This window comes from Sus scrofa, chromosome 2 (genome assembly GCF_054392235.1).
Source record: "Sus scrofa isolate SSC_HxYL_T2T_F1_AM1 chromosome 2, Sscrofa_HxYL_maternal_Yorkshire_Landrace_v2.0, whole genome shotgun sequence".
NCBI lineage: Eukaryota > Metazoa > Chordata > Mammalia > Artiodactyla > Suidae > Sus > Sus scrofa.
In genome coordinates this window covers 4149737-4162852 of record NC_139384.1, presented here as the reverse complement: position 1 = coordinate 4162852, position 13116 = coordinate 4149737, and positions in this window count along the sequence as shown.

Sequence of the window (13116 nt, the reverse complement as noted above, 5' to 3'; positions counted from 1 at the left end):
CACCACAGCTCACGGCAACGCCGGATCCTTAACCCACTGAGCAAGGGCAGGGACCGAACCCGCAACCTCATGGTTCCTAGTCGGATTCGTTAACCACTGCGCCACGACGGGAACTCCCTGATTGTATTATTTGTTATGGGCCTGGTCACCCAGGGTCTCTGCGCCGGACCTGGGTGGGGGTGGGGGATGGGACCTGACTGCGGTCCCTCCCTGCCCCCCCCCGGGGGGGGGGCTCCCAAGAGCCACAGAGCTGGGGAGTTTTGCTTTTGGCTGAGGGGGTGCTTGGCAGTGGCCCCAGGCCATCCGCTCTCAACTTCTGACTGTGAGAAACTGAGTCCTCTGCTTGACCACTTTCCTCTGTAAATAGGAGGCCAGGGTGCAGGGGTCTGACCTCTGAAGAGGCAGGAGGAGGGACTCGGGAAACCCCAGGTGGCTCTGAAAGCAGCGACGGGGGTCATTCCATGGGAAGGGTCCCTCCAGGTGGGTGTCGCCTGCTCTCCCCCAGCCCCTTTGCCATCTCAAGGCCCCTCCTCCCCGGCCGAGCCCCTCATTCTGCTCGCACATCGGCACGTGTGCCCCTGCCTGTCCCAGTACCCACATGGGAGCGGTGACTGTGCCCCTTGCCCCCCGGAGTCCCCTCCATGTGGCTGAGAGGGCCGTGCAGGTCCTCTGTGCCATGGTCACTGGGCGGGTCAGGGGCATCGGGGGACGGGAGGCCACCCAGGACGGCAGAGCCAGGCACCTGGTGGTCAGGGGTCTCCAGCAGCTGTCTGTCCAATGAGGGGAGGAGCCTGGGCCCCGAGAGTCCCTCTTGTCCCCAGGACGCTCAGGCCACTGAGAGGACTGGCTGTGTTCGCCTCCCACCTGGGGGGACCTGCCGTGAGCTCGACAGGCGACAGCTCAGTGCAGGCCCCCACCCCCACCCCTACCTTGAGCAGGCCGATCCTCTCCTGGCACCACCGGCCTCGGGGGAGGGAGAAACTCATTGGGGACCTGCTGGCCACGTTCCCCCCTGCCTCTCCCGCAAGAGAGGAGAATGAGAACCGTCCAGGCCTCAGGTCCGGGCTGAGCCCTGGCCCCAGAAGCGGGGATGCGGACCAGGGCGGCCTTGCTAAGGGTGAGCTGGCTGATCTCGGGCCTGAAGCCGAGCCTCTCACCTGGCCTGTTCGCAGCATCCACTCTGGGACCCAGATCCTGGAGGCCTCGGCAGCTCCCTGGGCCTGGCTCCTGCACGGCTCCCACTGCGGGCCCGGCTGCTCGCACCAGCTCCTGAGGCTGAGCTCAGAGGGGCCTGTCCGGCGCCACCCCCGATGCTGCCTCCTCTGAAGGGGGAGGCGCCAGCCCATCTGCAGGAAGCACAGCCCTTGGGGGACCAGGGAGGTCCCCAAAGGAGATCAGCTGCATTAGGCCTCTCCCTGCAGGAGCCCAAGCCCGAGGCCTAATGGGCTGCCCAGGAAGGGGCCTGGCTTCTCAGCCCATGCCAGGGGGATGGGAGAAGTACCAAGGCCAACACCTTACTCCGCCTGGCCTCCCCCGAGAAGGCTCGCCCAGGGCACCAGGACCACTGGCTTTGGGAGGGTCTCTGGGCGGGAGCTCCAGGGGCCCCCAGAGGTGTGGTGCCTCCAGGAGCTGGAAAGGCCACACGGCTGGCCCTGCAGATCCAGCACAAGCCATGCACGCCTGGAGCACGGAAACTTCTGGTTCTCTGAAGTTCTCCCAGGAGGGGCTGGGAGCTCGAGACGGCTTAAGGCCCACACCAGCCACAGCTGCTGTGTGACCGTGGGTGACTTCTGTCACCTTGGTTCGTCCCTCGATGTGTAACAGAAAGTACCAACAGAGACGGGGCAGCAGAGCCTGAGATGCGGGGCCGGGGAAGGCGGGGTTGGGAGGCGGCAGAGGTGAGAAGGGCGGGCGGGGACCCTGGCCTCTCACCTGGGAGGCACAGAGGCCACCTCTGCTGCCGCAGGGGCCCTGCTGTGCTGGGGTTGGGGGCCCATCACCATGGCACGAGGCAGCGTTTCCCGAGGACCAGACCCAGCTCCTTGGGGGTGAGGGAGGCAGTCGGGGGCAGCCTACGCAGCTTGACACGCAGCCCAGGGGACCCTGGCACGTTACTAACTCTTCGCCACAGTTGCCTCACGGGCGGCACGTGCCTAAAACAGTACCGGGCATGCAGTGTCTGCAGGGCAGATGGGACAGTCACTCGCCACAGGTCCCGAAGGCAGCCTCTGCAGAACTCAGAAGAGCGTCTCTCAGTGAAGGGGTCGGCTGTGAACCCTTGTCAGGCCCAGAGAGGGTGAATCCACCAGTGATGGTGCCCATCCAGCCAGAACTTTCTAGAAGCCCCTTTCTCCCACTGCTCTGAACCAAGAAAACCCACCAAGGAGGAGGCAGGGGGAGGTGAGGCCTGAGCGGGGAGGCCCACACCCCAAGGGGGACCCACGCCCAGAACTGCAGCTGTCACGTGGGCAAGAGAGAAGGGATTTTGACCCCCCGTGTCTTGTAACAAGGTTGTTGAAAAGTCTTCCTCTCAAGGCTGAGTCCTCTTTCCTGCTTCAGTGAGGGGAGTCCCGACTGCATCTAGGTGTTCGCCAGGATACAGATGCAGCCTTTCAATACGAACCCATGTGCAGTATTGATCGGATCGTATAGCCAGTATCAGTATGTTCAATATTCCCTCACTCAGTCATTCAACACACCTTTATGAAGCCCTGTGCTCCAGGGACGGTGCTGGGTGCTGGGTGCTGGGAATCCGGCCCTGGACCAGCTCCAGGCAATGAGTGAGCAAAGAAACAAGAAGATTCTTAGCGCTGCCAGGTAGGGCTGCTCGTGAGTGCAGGGCGGGGAGGGCCTCACCCGCACGGGTCCGAGCTGAGGTCTTAGTGGTGCGATGGAGCCAATTATAACAAGATCAGAGAAAAGTGAGTTCCTGGCTGAGAAAACAGTGAGCAAAAAGCCCTCGGTCGGAAAGGCACTGGGTGTGTGTGAGCAGCGGGATGATGGATGGTGGGAGGGCGTGAGAGGAGAGGCCCTCAGTGTGGCAGGAGCTGGACTGGATTCTGGGTGAGGGGACAGGGCCTCATTCCTGGGGAACACCCCCCATCTCCCAGCACCAAGGTGAGCTTCCTGGAGACCTAGCCACCTGCTCTCGTAGGGCTTCTTTCTGTAAAAAATTGAGCTTCAATTCACATACTGTAAAATTCACCCCTGAAAGCATACACTTCAGTGGTTCTCAGTCAATTCACAGATCTGTGCCAATCAGTATTGAATTTCAGCGCATTCGCATCACTCCAAAAAGAAACCCTACCCAGGACCAACGCCACCTCCGTCTGCTTTCTGTCTTGACGGAGCTGCCTGTTCTGGATGTTCCAGCCACTGGAGTCAAACACGATGTGGCCTTTCATGCCTGGCCTCGTTCACTGAGCGTCCTTCAAAGGTCGTCCACATTGCAGGCTGTGTCATCACGTCACTCCTTTTTTATGGCCGAGTAATAGTCCACTGCGGGGATGCACCACAATTTCCCCATCCATCTGCTGATGGCCATCTGACTTGTTTCTGCTCTTTGGCTATGACGAATATGATTATGAGTCACACATATGGACTGTACCTCTTACAATTACGAAGCTTCCTGCTCTAAATATCCACACACAGGTTTTTGTGTGGATGTTTTCAATTCTCTTGGGTAGTATGTGAATCCTGGTTTTTGTTTTTTTGTTTTTTTTGTCTTTTTAGGGATGCCCCTGCAGCATATGGAGGTTCCCAGGATAGGGGTTGAATTGGAGCTACAGCTGCCGGCCTACACCACAGCCATAGCAACATGGGATCCAAGCCTTGTCTGCGACTTATATCACAGCTCATGGCCATACTGGATCCTTAAGCCACTGAGCAAGGCCAGGGATTGAACCTGCATCCTTACAGATACTAGTCGGGTTCCTTAACCACTGAGCCACAAAGGGAACTCCTCTTTTTGTTTTGTTTTAATGGTCGTACCCACGGCGTGTGGAAGTTCCCAGGCCAGGGATTGAATCTGGACTGCAGCTGTGGCAATGCCATATCCTTTAAGCCCTCGCCCTGGGCTGGGGATCAAACCCACACCTCCACAGGGACCCCAGCCACTGCAGTCTGACTCTTACCCTGCACCACAGCAGCAGGATGAGGTCAGTTTTTCTAGATGCCGCATCCAAGTGAGGTCACCCAGGATGTGTCTTTCTGCATCTGGCTTAGTCTTGCTCAAACTCATGTCTTCCAGGTTCATCTATGTTGTGGCAAATGGCAGGATTTCCTTTTATTTTTTTAAAATTTTTTTAGCCACGCCCATTTGATCAGGGCCAGGGATCAAACCTGCCTCTTAGCAGTGACCCAAGCCGCAGCAGCAACAGTGCCAGACCCCTAACCGCTAAGCCTCTAAGAAACTCAGGATTTCCTTCGTTGATGGCTGAGTAATACTCCAGTGGTTGCCTTTGCCACATCGTCTTTATCTGTTCATCCGTCCAGACGCTCAGGTTGGATCCGCATCTTGCTACCGTGAATGATGTGCTGGTGAACGTGGGGGTGCAGACAGCGCTACGAGAGCCTGGTCTCCTTCCCTTTGCATGTACGTCTGCAACTGATCCTTCTGGTTTTGCTTGTTTTTATTTAAACAAACAAATGAAAACCTCACAAAACAAAAACTGAACTCAGAGAGGCCGAGAATCGGAGGTGGTGGTCAGGCCTGGGGGAGGGGGGGAACTGGGCATCGCTGGCTGAAGGGGACCTATCCGGTTAGAGGTGGCTAAGTTCTGGGGACCTACTGCCCAGCAGGGTGACGGGATTAACCATATCATCCTGTGTCCTTGAAAGGTGTTCAGAGAGCAGCTCTCTCTCTCTCTTTTTTTTTTTTTTGTCTTTTTAGGGCCACACCAATAGCATGTGGTAGTTTCCAGGCCAGGGGTCGAATCCCAGGCCAGCCTACACCACAGCCACAGCAGCATCAGCTCCCAGCCACGGTCTGTGACCTACACCACAGCTCATGGCAATGCTGGATCCTTAACTCACTGAGTGAGGCCGGGGATGGAACCCGCGTCCTCGGGGATGCTAGTCGGATTCGTTTCCACTGTGTCACGACGGGACCTCCGAGAGAGCAGCTCTCTTGTGTGTTGTCACCACACACGGCATGGCCACGAGGAGCAGCGAGCTACCTTCACTGCGATAAGAATCTCTGGAGGCCGAGATTGGTCTGGGACACCTTTAAAAAAACCATTTGGTTCAACCTGGGGAAAAATAAGACGGGAAGGCCATTCCTACAAAGGACTCCTGGTTCACTGAGAAAGGGGCTTGGAGGTGGCACCACCCCAGACAGCAGAAGCCAGTTCCTCGCCCTTCTCCAGACTCACCCGTTCCCCAAACGCCCCTCCCCTCCCGCACCCCCAGCATCTTGGGCCGTCCAGGCACCGCCTTTCCTGCGGATCCTCTCTGGGGCCAGGGCGGGTTCAGGATGCGGCTCCCGTGCCTGATTCCCTCCCACTTTCTGAGGTCGTTGGGTCCTTCCATCCACACTAAGCCGAGGGCTCCCTCTTCCAACCCCGGCCCGGGTGCGGTTCCGATTCAGGCTAAGGGCGCTCAGACTCCCCGGACCACGCCCAGCCTTGTATGGTTTCCCTAAACACACCCACAGTGGCTCGTTCCACTTGGTCTTAAGGAACTTTGCCCCCTCATCCGGTAAACTCCCCCAAAGGCACCCACAAAAATCACCCCGACCCTTACTCCTGTGGGGTATGGAGTTCCTGTTCTGCTCTCCACCCGCCCTCACTCGGGTGGGATCTGGTCCAAGGTAAGGAGGAATATGGGGGCGAGGCGGGAGGGAATTAAAAGCTAGATTCCTTAGCAAAACGCCCTCGGGAAGGGTGCGGCGGCCTCAGACGAGGCGGAGGGGAACCTTCCAGCGGAGAAGCCTAAGGGTGGTTCCACGCGGTTTGGCGCTTCAGGGCCAGGATCTTTCCCATGTCTTCTGGAACCTTCTGACCATCTCTTTTTCCACGGACAGAAGCACCGCCTCTTATGAGCAGTGCCTGGCTCACAGTCAACGATTACAAAGGTTGAATGAATAACAGACCCGTGTGAATTTGGGTGAAGTTGTGAAGTCAACAGATGTTCTGCTTCAGCAAATTGCAGAAGCACATTGTGAGTGTTCCCTTGGTTGGTTGGTTGATTTTCCAGCTCAGTCTCTCAGCCTCCAGGGTTTCTTTCAGCACTGGCACGGAAGGTTCCCGAGCCTCAGTCCAGATTTCAAAATGAGAAATTAGAGATTTGAGTTGTCATTCTGTTGACTTAAGGTATCCGGTGCTGTCAGAAGCAGCTCCCCAGGGCTCAATCCCTGGCCCAGGAATTTCTACATGTTGGGGGTGTGGCCAAAGGAAGGAAAAAACCTGCTCCACAGCTGTTGGCCCTGGGGCCCCGCCCATTCCGCATAGCCCCCCCCACTCATGGCCACGCCCACTCCCATGGGGCTCCTCCCACTCTCCACGAGGTCCCTCCCACTCTTCCTGGGGCCCCTCCCACTCTTCCTGGGCTCCTCCCACTCTTCCTGGGCTCCTCCCACTCTTCCTGGGCTCCTCCCACTCTTCCTGGGGCTCCGTGACAATAGCTCTGGAGTCGCCCCTCAGGCTGTCCTCCATGGACTCAGCCATGGTCTGCTCCGTGCTGACCATCCAGAATTTGAATGGGAATTCCTCTGCCTTCTGCCTAGGGACAAACTTCGTGGGGCCCAAAGCTCGTCAACAAGAAAGAGTGTTCTTTAAGAAAAAGAATGCAAAATGATAAGTACGGAGGTAGATGCCATAGTATTTATTTAGAACAGGAAAAGAATTCACAGCAAAGCACAGATTTTTATTTTTATTTATTTTTTGGGTTTTTTTTTGCCTTTTTCTAGGGCAGCACCCGCGGCATACGCAGGTTCCCAGGCTAGGGGTCTAATCGGAGTTGTAGCCGCCGGTCTACACCACAGCTCACCGCAATGCCAGATCCTTAACCCACTCAGCAAGGCCAGGGATCGAACCCACAACCTCATGGTTCCTAGTCGGATTCGTTAACTACTGAGCCACGGCGGGAACTCCAAGCACAAATTTTTAAAAGCTGGCAAATACCACAAATAATACAAAATAGAGAAAAACATCTGCAATGGTTTTTTTTTTTTTCTTACCTTTTTTAGCTGTACACTCTCTGGGAGCCTTTTCATATATCAATAGTTTTGAATATTTTCTTTCTTTTAAAAATTTTTTTTTTGTCTTTTTAGGGCTGCACCCATGGCATATGGAGGTTCCCAGGCTAGGGGTCAAATTGCAGCTGCAGCTGCCGGCCTACATCACAGCCACAGCCACGCGGGATCTGAGCCGCATCTGCGACCTACACCACCGCTCAGGGCAACACCGGATATTTAATCCACTGAGAGAGGCCAGGGATCGAACCCTTGTATTCATGAATACAAGTCGGGTTCGTTAACCACTGAGCCATGATGGGAACTCCAGTTTTGAATATTTTCCATAAAGAAATCAAAGACCATTCAATCTCGTTTTTTAGTATGGCTGATCCACATTTGTTTTGTAATAGTAATAGTTTTAAAATGTTTCTTAATTTCATAATTCATTATTGGTAAAGTTCTGCACATTTTTAGGGTTGTTATCAGATCTGGGAAAATCTCTGTTAAATTTTTTCACATGTGAGTAAGATTTCAGACCATCTCATGTTTTCTGGTATATGGTGATTAACCTGAAAGAGTCTCTGAGTTGATGCCATTTGTGAATTACTTCGTTGCCAGTGCCCTTGCTGCCGTGGTGACAAGATTTTTGAGCCGCCTTCAATGATGTCAAGTCAGTATGCAGTTTAAATATTTCCCGTGTTCCTAAGACACATTCTTCTTGATCAGTCAGATGATCCAAATCCAGGAGTTTGTTGATTTCTTCTAGTCTCCAAAGATTTCTTCCTCTTAATGAATTACTTTTGGTGACAAGTCAGCTCTCAACTCCAAGCTAACATCTGTCGACATCACTGTTTATTCTTTTTTTTTTTCATAAACCATTAATTTTAAATCTGAATGTTCTCTTTTTTCACAAACAAAATTAAAGATACCAAAAGAGGGTTCCTTTCATATCCATTGAAGTCAAGAGTTTAACATGTCTCACTTTGTCTCGGGAAATGTTACACACTATCTTTCCAAATTTGAATCATCTCTTTTTTTTTTCTTTTTTGGCCGCCCCTCGGCATATGAAGTTCTCGGGCCTGGGGTAAGATCCACGTCGCAGGGGTGGCTGCGCCGGATCCTTTAGTCCCCTGTGCCAGACTGGGAAATCAAACCTGCATCCCAGTGCTGCAGAGATGCCGCCGAGCCTGTTGTGCCACAGTGGGAACTCCTTGAATAATCTTTTAAAAAATTGTCTTATTGAAGTATAGTTGATTTAAAATGCTGTGTTAATTTCTACTGTACAGCATGCATATAGACATAGATGATATAGATATAGATATCGATATCACATAAGAATATTGGTGGAGGGTATTGAACATAGCTCCTTATGCTCTACAGTAGGACCTTGTAGTTTATTCATTCTGTATGTAATAGTTTGCACCTGCTAACCCCCAAATTCCAGTCCCTCCCTTCCCCACCCCTCCTCCCCTCGGCAACCACAAGTCTTGAACAATCTTTTTTTGATGCTTGATTTGTGCTTTCCTTCCACATCCGGTCTTCGAACCTATATTTTAGGGTCTTGAAAATGTCATTTTCCGCATGACGTAAGGAACAAAGAGTTTTGTGATGGGAGCCCATCTCGTTAGGATATAGCTCTTTAAGAGGAAAAGCCAGGCCGGTGTGTGGCTTAACATATTCCATGAACTTGGGGAGTTCCCGTCATGGTGCAGTGGTTAACGAATCTGACTAGGAACGATGAAATTGTGGGTTCGATCCCTGGCCTCGCTCAGTGGGTCAAGAATCCGGCGTTGCCGTGAGCTGTGGTGCAGGTCGCAGACGCGGCTCGGATCTGGTGTCGCTGGGGCTGTGGTGTAGGCGACAGCTGTAGCTCCGACTCAACCCCTAGCCTGGGAACCTCCATATGCTGTGGGTGTGGCTCTAAAAAGACATCAATCAATCAGTCAATCAATAAACGACCTCACCCTGCAAATTCCACACATGGCGCTCGTGAACACAGGCTGGGGCCTCCTCGAGGGCTGGAGTCCACGGACAGGGAGCTTGGGGGTTCATGCTTTATCAGCCTCGTCCCCCCTCCCCCCGCCAGATCTCAAAGACTCAACTGGAGAATCTGCTTCCTTTCCAAGGGGACGTCTTGTGTAAAGTTAGTGATCCTTGGTTGCAGCAACAAAAACCTCTTGTGGCCACGTCATGAAGGGAATTAACTAGAAAGAGAGCCCGTGTGTAATCAACACCCAGGCTGGAGAACTGGCTTACAAACAGAGCAGGCACTGGGACAAGATCGGAGCTCTATGTCAGGTTGCGGCTCTGGGAACGGATGACTCCCCAGTGCTTCTCCTGCCCTGGTTCGCTCTCGACGGCGTCCAGCATCATGCGAGAGAGGCAGCCTGGCCACCGTAGGTCCTGGACCAGCCTCTAAGGTGTTCTGGGATGCAGAGGACTGGATAGAAGGACCTGTGTGAGTGGAGGGCCCCTCGATTTGTCCCACAACGGGACACAGTAGCAAATTGTGGGGTCCTAGGAAAGGGGACTTGAGGCTGGGTGCCCCCCCCCATCCTCCGAAAGGTCAGGAACATAAAGACAGTGACCACTTAGCGAGCCCTTGCCGTGAGCCACATACAGCTAAGCATGGCACAGTCATCCCTGAACCCTCTGTGAACCCATGAGACAGACTCTGGAATCGTACCCACTTCGCAGATGAGAACGTTGGAGGGATCTGGCATTGTCACTGCGGTGGCTTGGGTTCAGTCCCTGGCCTGGGAACTTCCGCATGGCACGGGTGTGGCCAAAACAGAAAAGATGCAATTGTGGGGAATTAGGGAGACTTCAGGACTGGACCAGCCCGCACGGCCAGTGTGCGGTGGAGGCCAGAGTGCTCCCCCACCCTGATCACGCGATCCCGAGGTCTTGGTCTTGCACATTTTGTCCTGTTTTCCACCAAGAAAATAGAAAGAGGAGTTCCCCCTGTGGCATCTTGGGTTAAGAATCTGACGGCAGGGGCTCAGGTCGCTGTGGAGGTATGGGTTTGATGCCCGGTCCGGGAACTTCCATCCAGTGAGCATGCAGCCATAAACAAACAAACAAACAAACAAAGAAACGGGAAGAGAACTTGAGCTTTCTTCAGCGAGCAGATTTATTTCACAATTTCTACAGCTCGGATGCATGAAACATGCAGCAGCACGCAGACTTTTTGGCGGGTTGTGCTCCTGCGCCAGGACTGTGTCTACAAAGACAAGCTGTTGGATAAATTGCATCTTTGGATGGCTGCTGTCGGAGAAAAGATGTACCTTGCTTTACAATCACACGTGATGCAACTTCAAGCATTTTCCTAGGGAGGAGAATTATTTTGACCAGGCGGCCTTGGGAACGGACGCCTCCTCTTAGGATTTAACGTGGCCGATGACCGGAGGAGCTGAGATGGGACAGCAGGTGACCAGGAAACAGAGGGCGCTCAGAGCACATCTGCTTCTAGGGGCTGCATAGTCCCTGGCTCAGTTCAGTGAATGCCAGGGGGAGGTCAGGACAGGGGGCCCCAGGGGGAGGGTGGCCCGGGGGAGGCCAGGAGGGGGGCCCCAGGGGGAGGTCAGGACAGGCGCCCAGGTGCGTGCACACTAGTGTCTTAGCTCCCAGGACTCCCAGTTCTACAGCCTGGGGGATTTGCTGTCTCGTTGTAGGTTTTTAAGTTGATCAGTGAGCTTTGCTCTTCCTTACTGAGGATCTGACCTTCGACCCAGCTGGCTCGAAGCCTCCATCTTTCGGGAGGAGCTTGAGAATTGCTTCAGAAGGATGCCAAGAGAAAGAAGGTGGTATTCTCCAGCTTCTCATATAGAGAATAGGTCCACAGGGCAAGATGTGGCCATGTGGTCAGGGCTGGGGTCCTGTCTTCCCACCCCCCACCTCTCTTCATCCATCCCCGCTCTGCTCGGCTCCCCCATCATGCTCCTTTCCAGGTGAGCCCCCCGCCACGAGGCTGGATACTGGACAGTAGCGGAGGGTGGAGATAAAAGGAGGGGCCCCTCTTGTTCTGGACCCGGGAGACGGTGGGAGGAAGAGGGAAGGAGGGGAGAAGGGCACTGCCCCCACTTTTCCCTCTTTGCACTTAGGGCCCAGAGAGGAAGAAATGTTTTGGACAAGTTGGGGGAGAGCCTGGGGCGGGGGTGAATCGGGGTACAGACTCTCACTCTGCTGGTCACGTGGGTCGCTGGGACAAAGCTGCTTCCAGGCTGCCCCCACCCCCCGGGGCACAGTCACCCCAACAATGGGGCCTCTCCCACGAGGCCAGACAGAGGCTCTTGGGCTCCAGTGCGACCTCCTGGAGAGAAGGAATCAGACCTGCCGTGGGGGTAAGATGACCGAAGGCCAAGGCCCCGGGGGCAGGTGCTGGCCAGGGGCCAGTGGAGGGCAAGGCCATCTCATGACCTGCCGCCCCCAGGAGCCGGGTCGGCCATGGCGACACAGTTGATTGGCTGCAGGCTGCAGGCGTGGGGGTGCTCGGCCCGACACTGGGTGGAAGGAACATCACCCAAGGACCAGCATGGGGTCTCAAGGTCACACAAACCACATCCCACCTTCTGTGCAAAATGGTCTTAGGGGGAGAAGGTGGCTGGGCGAACCCGAACCCGGAAATGCACACTGCGCACCCAGGGATCTTTTTTCAAACAGGCCAGGGCTGGACGCTGACACCTGCCCTCTAACCTCTAAGATCCTCCCCAAACTGAAAAATTCCCCTTCCCCTTCCCAACGGAGTCGCCTTGTGAGATCTCGAACATGACATCTGGTGGGGGAGTCCTGGCTGGTAGGAAAGGGACCCCAACAGGGTGAGATGCAAACTGGGCGGTGGTGGGGCTCCCTGGACAGCAGCCAGCCAAGCAGGTGGGGCTGCGGGGTGCGGCTGCTCTCAGACCCCCACCGGGTTGGTGCTGGAGGCGTCTCCCTGCCTCCAGCTCTGGCTCCTCCGGCAGCACCTGGCACAGCACGGCCCCAGGGGCTCCCCGGGGACCTGGCTCCCCCGCGGGCCCACCAGAAAGGAGATGATTCAGACGGCGCTGCTGCTCACGGCCGAGGAGAGGCGGATTGAGCGGCAGAACAGACTTTCCCTGCACTGGGGCGTTTCCAGCCAGAAGAGGGAGAACCAGGCGATGCGGAAGGGCAGGGGGCAGAGGAGGAAACCAGGACGGAGACCAGGAGGGCCCCGTACCGTCGTGGGGGCTGCTGTCCGCGTAGCCGGGAGCTCCTCTGCACCTGCGCAGAGGGTGAGGCTGGGCCGGGTCATCCCGGGCGTGAGGACCCCGTGATGACGATGTTGGAGACGGGGGCTGCGGTGAAGCGGTCCAGTTCTTCGGAAGACAAACGCTGCACCAGAAGAGGAAGGCGAGCCAGCTCAGCAGGAAGGAGCACCCAGAGCAGGGCGCACACCGTGGACCCCAGGGGCCGGGGCTGCTGACCCTTGTACCAGACGGGGAAGAGGACGGAGATGCCGTGCCACTCGCCATCAGCAGGCTCAGGCTGTGCAGGCGAAGTACGTCGCTCTGTGCATCACCTTGGAGGCCACGGCGCCTGCGCGCAGCAGCAGGGAGCTCTCCAGGCTGAGTGTGGAGGCCACGCAGAGGAGGAAGAGCAGGTCGGCCCCGGCAGGTGGAGGACATAGAGGCAGAAGGGGCCCCTCTGCCTGCGGAAGCCCAGCAGGATGACCACCAGGCTGTTGCCCATGAGGCTGGCCATACAGGTGGGAATGACCAGCGTGCTGAATGCCCAGTCGGCTGTACCCGGCCGGATCACCTCGGCACGGCTCCAGTTGCATGCCAGGGTCTCGCTGCCATTCAGAATCTCACTCATCCTATGGAAGGGAGATGGACCAGTGTGAGACTCTGTGTTGCTTGGACCCTGGGGGACTCCTGGGAGCCCCCAGCTCAATGTTCCTCCTTCAGGGCTCTCACCCTGGG